General features: G+C 39.1%; 1 pseudogene; it reads right to left on the reverse strand.

Annotated features, from left to right (window-relative positions):
- Nucleotides 1-260: 260 nt before the first annotated feature.
- Nucleotides 261-733, reverse strand: LOC107130015 (large ribosomal subunit protein uL23-like; annotated as a pseudogene).
- Nucleotides 734-7,315: the final 6,582 nt, after the last annotated feature.

A 7,315-nucleotide genomic window follows, 5' to 3' on the forward strand; every position in this document is an offset into this window, starting at 1 on the left:
TTTGTTCATTTTGTGCTAAAGTATCTATCTTAGGTACAAGAAATGATTTCAAGTCATTGTGATTACTAATGAGGATGACTATAACCTTCACTTTAATTACCTTCAAAAGAAAAATGAGCTTCCATTTCTAGAAGTATGGTGGACTAGATATCTTCCTAACCACGAACTGAAAACATTAAAATGCTAAATAAAATACTAAAACTTCTTTTTTTATGGTAAAAATATGTACATATATTTAGAATTAGCCAGCTGGACTCAGTTTAGATAATCCCAATTTTGTTGGCAACATCCAAAGCATCATAATCAGGAGCCAGTTGAACATATGCCTTCTTCTCTCCATCAGGCCAAATCAGGGTGTTGACCTTGGCCGCATCAATGTCATAGAGATTCTTAACAGCCTGTTAGATCTGGTGCATGTTGGCTTTAACATCTACAGTGAACACAAATGTGTTGTTGTCTTCTATCTTCTTCATGGCAGACTCCGTGGTCAGTGGAAACTTGATGATAGCATAGCAGTCAAGCTTGTTTCTCCTGGGGGTGCTCTTCTGAGGATATCTGGGCTGCCTCTGGAGTCACAGTGTTTGGGGCTGCCGGAAGGTGGGTAACGTGCAGATCTTCTCTTTTTTTTGTGGCTGTGGAAACCTTTCAACACCGCCTTCTTGGCCTTCAAAGCCATCGCTTTGGCTGCAGTTTTAGGAGGGTCGGGAGCTTCCTTCTTTGCTTTTGGCACCATCTCGTGAAAAGGGCTAAAACTTCCTTTTTAAATGCAACAAGAGCCAAGCAAGACATTAAGGAATATTCAGAAGTCAAAAACTAAGTGACTATGGAAACCCAGAAAGGTACATACCATACTGAAACCTGCTTTTCTCTTGAGGTTATATATCTAACTAAATGACCTTGACCTTAGATTTCCACAGCCTCCCGGGGATTGGGAAGGAGGAGAAAAAGACCAGGTCTTCTCAAGTTAGAAAGCATAATAAGTGATTCTTCCAATAAAAATGGGATGACAAAATGCTACACCTTCTAAGTAATAGTATACTAAAAGTAATCACAACTCTCTTCCCCCAAACCCCTAAAGAGAACTTCAGGGAAATGGGTCTGACCTTAGTGTTGAATAGAAAGTGGGAAAAAACCTAAGTATTAATAACCACAACAGCTTTCTCCCTGTCTACATCCTAACTTCACACTACATAGGTGGTACAAGAAACCTCAAGTCAAGAATTTAGTTCTCAGACACATAATAGAATCAAATATAAATCTCTGCAATAACTAACCTTCAAGTCAGACCTTAAAGAATTCTCACTGTTCTAAGAAATAACAATTCACCATCATGAAAATTCACAAAATACACAGGAAAACAAGGTACTATGAGTAAGAACCAGCAGAAACAACAAAGAACAAAATCAAATATATGAAAACTTCAGACACTAAAGTACCAATCATAGAATATAAAATAAATATGTTAATGTCTTCAGTGAACCAAGAGAATTAAAACATGAGTTAAAAAAGGAAAAAATAAACTATTAAGTAAAAATTTGAAAAAGAACTAATATATAATAATTGAAATTTAAAACTTAGTAAGTTCTATAGCAGATTAAAGGCAGCTAAAGAGAGAATTAGTGAACTGGAAGGTAGAGCTCAATTACCCAGAATAAAGCAGAAAGAGAAAAAGAGATAGAAAGTATAAAAGAAAGTTAAGTGACATAGAGCATTGAGCAAGAAGGTCTAAAACACATGTAATCAGATGACAGAAGGACAGAAGAGATAAAATGGGATGAGACAATAACTGAAGAAATAATGGCTGAGAACTCATCAACATTTATGATAACAACAATCCGCAAACTTATAAAGCCCAACAAGTCCTCAGTGGGAAAAATAAAAATAAAAATAAATTCATACCTACACATATCATAGTAATGGCAAAACACCAAAGACAAAATGATTTTAAATGCAACTAGAGAGAAAAGTCATGTTACCTTTAAAGGAAAAACAATGAACTGATAGCCAAATTTTCAATAACTGAAACCAGAAGACAAAGAACATTATATATTGACTCTGGTAACAGAAAATAATTATTAATCTAGAATTATCCAAGAAAAATATCTTTAGAGACCAAGGGGAAAATTAATATAATTCAGTGGAGGGAAAGGAAATTGAGAAAGTTTACTACCAACAAATTCTCATTAAAGAAAATTCTATGTATGCATTTCAGGCAGAAGGAAAGTAATCTCAGGTGGAAAGTCTGACATGCAAAGAAAATTGTAGATATGTTATCAGAGTGAACAGACAACCTACAAAATGGTAGAAAATTTTTGCAATCTATCCATCTGACAAAGGTCTAATAGGCAGAGTCTACAAGGAGCTTAAACAAATTTACAAGAAAAAAACAACCCCATTATAAAGTGGGCAAAAGACATGACAGACACTTCTCAAAAGAAGACATACATTCAGTCAAGAAACATATGCAAAAAAGCTCAACATCACTGATCATTAGAGAAATGCAAATCAAAACCATGATGAGATACCATCTCATGTCAGTCATAATGGCTATTATTAAAAAGTCAAAAAACAACAGATACTGCCAAGGGGATGGAGAAAAAGGAATATATATATATATAGAGAGAGAGAGATGGAGTCTTGCTCTGTTGCTCAGGCTAGAGTGTAGTGGCATGATCTTGGCTCACTGTAACCTCTGCCTCCCGGGTTCAAACGATTCTCCTGTCTCAGCCTCCCATGTAGCTGGGATTACAGGCGTCCACCACCACATCAGGCTAATTTTTGTATTTTTAGTAGAGAAAAGGTTTTGCCATGTTGGCCAAGCTGATCTCAAACTCCTGACCTCAGGTGATCTCCCTGCCTTGGCCTCCCAAAGTGCTGGGATTACAAGCATGAGCAACCACACCTGGCAGAAAAAGGAACACTTTTACACTATTGGTAGAAGTATAAATTAGTTCGACCATTGTGGAAGACAGTATGGCAATTCCTCAAAGGCCTAGAGGCAGAAATACCATTCAACTCAACAATCCCACTATTGGATGTATACTCAATGGAATATAAAGCATTCTGTTATAAAGATACATGGACACATATGTTCATTGCAGCACTATTCACAATAGCAAAGACATGGAATCAGCCTAAATCCCCATCAATAATAGGCTGGATAAAGAAAATGTGGTACATATACACCATGGAATACTATGCAGTCATAAAAAAGAACAAAATCATGTCCTTTTCAGGGACATGGATGGAGCTGGAAGCCATTATCCTCAGCAAACTGACACAGGAACAGAAAACCAAATACCACATGTTCTCACTTATAAGTGGGAGGTGAATGACGAGAAAACATGGATACAAGGGGGAGGAGAACAACACACACTGAGGCCTATTGGAGGGTAGAGGGTGGGAGGTGGGAGAGCATCAGGAAAAACAGCTAATGGATGCTGGGCTTAATACCTAGGTGATGGGATGATCTGTACAGCAAACCACTATGGCACATGTTTACCTATGTAACAAACATGAACATCCTGCACATGTATCCCTGAACTTAAAAGTTGGAAATGAAAAAAGGGATAAAAAATGCTGTAAAAAGAAAAAAATGTAGGTATGTGATAGAATGAAAACAAAACACTGATTCTTATAAAATAAAAATGATACAGTTTTGTGGAGATAAACAAAAATGATAAAATTATATTATATAACAATAACATAATAACATATAAGACAGAGTATGTAAGCCAGGAGTGGTATCATTAGAATTAAAATGTTCTAAGATTCAACATAGTACTGGAAGTCTTAGCCAGAACAATCAGACAAGAGAAATAAATAAAAGACATCTAAATAGAAAAAAGAAGTCATTGGCAGATGGGAGGCAGGACTAGATTTCAGCTCCAACTCGGATGGAAAGAGCAGCATGTGAATCTCGCATCATGAATTTTTGCTCCAGAATGACTGCAGGAATGAATCAGGAAACCGGAGAGGACCCACAGACCCCTGAAGGAAGTGGATTGCTTTTGCAGGACTCAGGAGACACCCCAAATACTGCGCTGATATTCATGGCTGAGAGACCCACAGACAGTTCACATCACAGTACTCTGTGCAGACAACCCCCACTACCAGCCCAAAGCCTGGTAGACTTGCTGGGTGGCTAGATCCAGAAGAGAGATAACAATCACTACATCTCAGCTCTCAGGAAGCCACATCTTTAGGAAAAGGGGGAGAGTACTACATCAAGGGAACACCCCATGGGACAAAAGAATCTGAGTAACAGTGTTCAGCCCTAGACCTTCCCTCTGACAGAGCCTACCCAAATGAGAAGGAACTAGAAAACCAACTCTGGTAATATGACAAAACAAGGTTCTTTAACACCTCTAAAAAATCACACTAGCTCACCAGCAATGGATCCATTCAGCTAAGAAGAAATCCCTGATTTAACCAGAAAAGAATTTAGGAGGTTAGTTACTAAGCTAATCAGGGAGGCACCAGAAAAAGGCAAAGTCCAATGTAAGGAAATCTGAAAAATGATACAAGTGAAGGGAGAAATATTCAAGGAAATAGATAGCATAAATTAAAAAAAAAATCAAAACTTCAGGAAACAATGGACACACTTAGAGAATTGCAAAATGCTCTGGAAAGTCTCAGCAATAGAATTGAACAAGTGAAAGAAGGAAACTCAAAGCTTGAAGAGAAGTTCTTTGAATTAACCCAATCCAACAAAGACAAAGAAAAATGAATAAGAAAATGCCTCCAAGAAGTCTGGGATTATGTTAAACGACCGTACTGAAGAATTATCGGTGTTCCTGAGGAAGAAGAGAATTCTAAAAGTTTGGAAAACATATTTGGGAGAATAATTGAGGAAAGCTTTCCTTGCTTTGCTAGAGACCTAGACATCCAAATACAAGAAGTACAAAGAACACCTGGGAAATTGATCACAAAAAGATCATCACCTAGGCACATTGACATCAGATTATCTAAAGTTAAGATGAAGAAAAAAATCTTAAGAGCTGTGAGACAAAAGCACCAGGTAACCCATACAGAAAAACATATCAGATTAACAGCACATTTCTCAGCAGAAACCCCGAAAGCTAAACAGGACTGGGGCTCTATCTTCAGCCTCCTCAAACAAAACAACAGCCAAGAGTTTTGTACCCAGTGAAATTAAACTTTGTAAGTGAAGGAAAGAGAGTCTTTTTCAGACAAATGCTGAGAGAATTTGCCACTACCAGGCCACCACTACAAGAACTGCTAAAAGGAGCTCTAAATCTTGAAACAAATCCTGGAAACACATCAAAACAGAACTTCTTTAAAGCATAAATCTCATAGGACCTATGAAACAAAACTACAATTTAAAAAACAAAAACAAAAAATCAAGGTATACAGGCAAGGAATAGCACAATGAATGGAATGGTACCTCACATCTCAATATTAACATTGTATGTAAATGGCCTAAATGCTCCACTTAAAAGATACAGAATGGCAAAATGGATAAGAAGTCACCAACCATCTGCTGACTTCAAGAGACTCACCTAACACAAAAGGACTCACACAAACTTAAGGTAAAGGAGTATAAAAAGACATTTCAGGCAAAGGGACAACGAAAGCAAATAGGGGTAGCTGTTCTTATATCAGACGTAACAAACTTTAAAGCAACAGCAGTTAAAAAAGACAGAGAGACATTATATAACAACAAAAGGCTTGTCCAACAGGAAAATATCACAATCCTAAATATATATGCACCTAACACTGGAGCTCCCAAACTTATAAAATAATTACTAATAGACCTAAGAAATGAGATAGACAGCAACACAATAATAGTGGGAGACTTCGATACTCCACTGACAGCACTAGACAGGTCATCAAGACAGAAAGTCAACAAAGAAACAATGGATTTAAACTATACCTTGGAATAAATTGACTTGACAGATATATACAGAACATTCCATCCAACAACTGCAGAATATACATTCTATTCAACAGTGCATGGAACTTTCTCCAGGATAGACCATGTTATAGGCCACAAATATGATTTAGAAAATCGAAATTGGATAGATTTAAGAAAATCAAAATTGTAACAAGCAATCTCTCAGACCACAGTGGAATAAAACTGGAAACCAACTCCAAAAAGAACCTTCAAAACCATGCAAATCCATGGAAATTAAATAACCTGCTCCTGAATGATCACTGGGTGAAAAATGAAATCAAAATGGAAATTAAAAAGTTCTTCAAACTGAACGACAATAGTGACACAACCTATCAAAACCTCTGGGACACAGCAAAGGCAGTGCTAAGAGGAAAGTTCATAGCCCTAAATGCCTACATCAAAAAGTCTGAAAGAGCACAAACAGACAATCTAAGGTCACACCTCAAGGAACTAGAGAAACAAGAACAAATCAAACCCAAACCAGCAGAAGAAAGGAAATAACCAAGATCAAAACAGAACTAAATGAATTAAAAAAAAAATACAAAAGATAAATCAGCTTCTTTGAGAAAACACCAAATGGCGAATGACACCGATGCAATGCAGGGGCAGGCGGGGCTGGAGGCCCCAGGGGCCCTGGGATAGGGAACCACGGTGGCTTCCTGGGAGGCTTTGGCAGTAGCATCCAGGGCCAGGGTTGCAGCCACGGAGCTTGCAGAGGCAAGGTGAGGACAAGGAGTGGATGCCCGTCACCAAGCTGGGCCATCTGGTCAAGGACATGAAGATGAAATCCCTGGAGAGCTATTCTCCCTGCCCATCAAGGAGTCTGAGATCATTGACTTTTTCCTGGGGGCCTCTCTCAAGGATGAGGTTTTGAAGGTTATGCCAGTGCAGAAGCAGACCCACGCTGGCCACAGCACCAGGTTCAAAGCGTTTGTTGCCATCGGGGACTACAATGGCCACGACGGTCTGGGTGTTAAGTGCTCCAAGAAGGTGGTCACTGCCATCCTTGGGGCCATGATCCTGGCCAAGCACTCCATTGTCCCTGTGCACATAGGCTACTGGGGGAACAAGATTGGAAAGCCCCATGCCATCCCTTGCAAGGTGACAGGCCGCTGCAGCTCTGTGCTGGTGACTTTATCCCTGTGCCCAGGGGCACTGGCATCATCTCAGCCCCTGTGCGCAAGAAGTTGCTGATGATGCCTGGTATTGATGACTACTACACCTCAGCCAGGGACTGCATTGCCACCCTGGGCAACTTAGGCAAGACCACCTTTGATGCCATCTCAGACCTAAAGCTACTTGACCCCTGACCTCTAGAAGGAGACTGTATTCACCAAGTCTCCCTATAAGGAATTCACTGACCACCTCGTCAAGACCCATGCTAGAGTTTCCGTGCAG

Source organism: Macaca fascicularis, chromosome 6 (genome assembly GCF_037993035.2).
Source record: "Macaca fascicularis isolate 582-1 chromosome 6, T2T-MFA8v1.1".
In the NCBI taxonomy this organism is placed as follows: domain Eukaryota; kingdom Metazoa; phylum Chordata; class Mammalia; order Primates; family Cercopithecidae; genus Macaca; species Macaca fascicularis.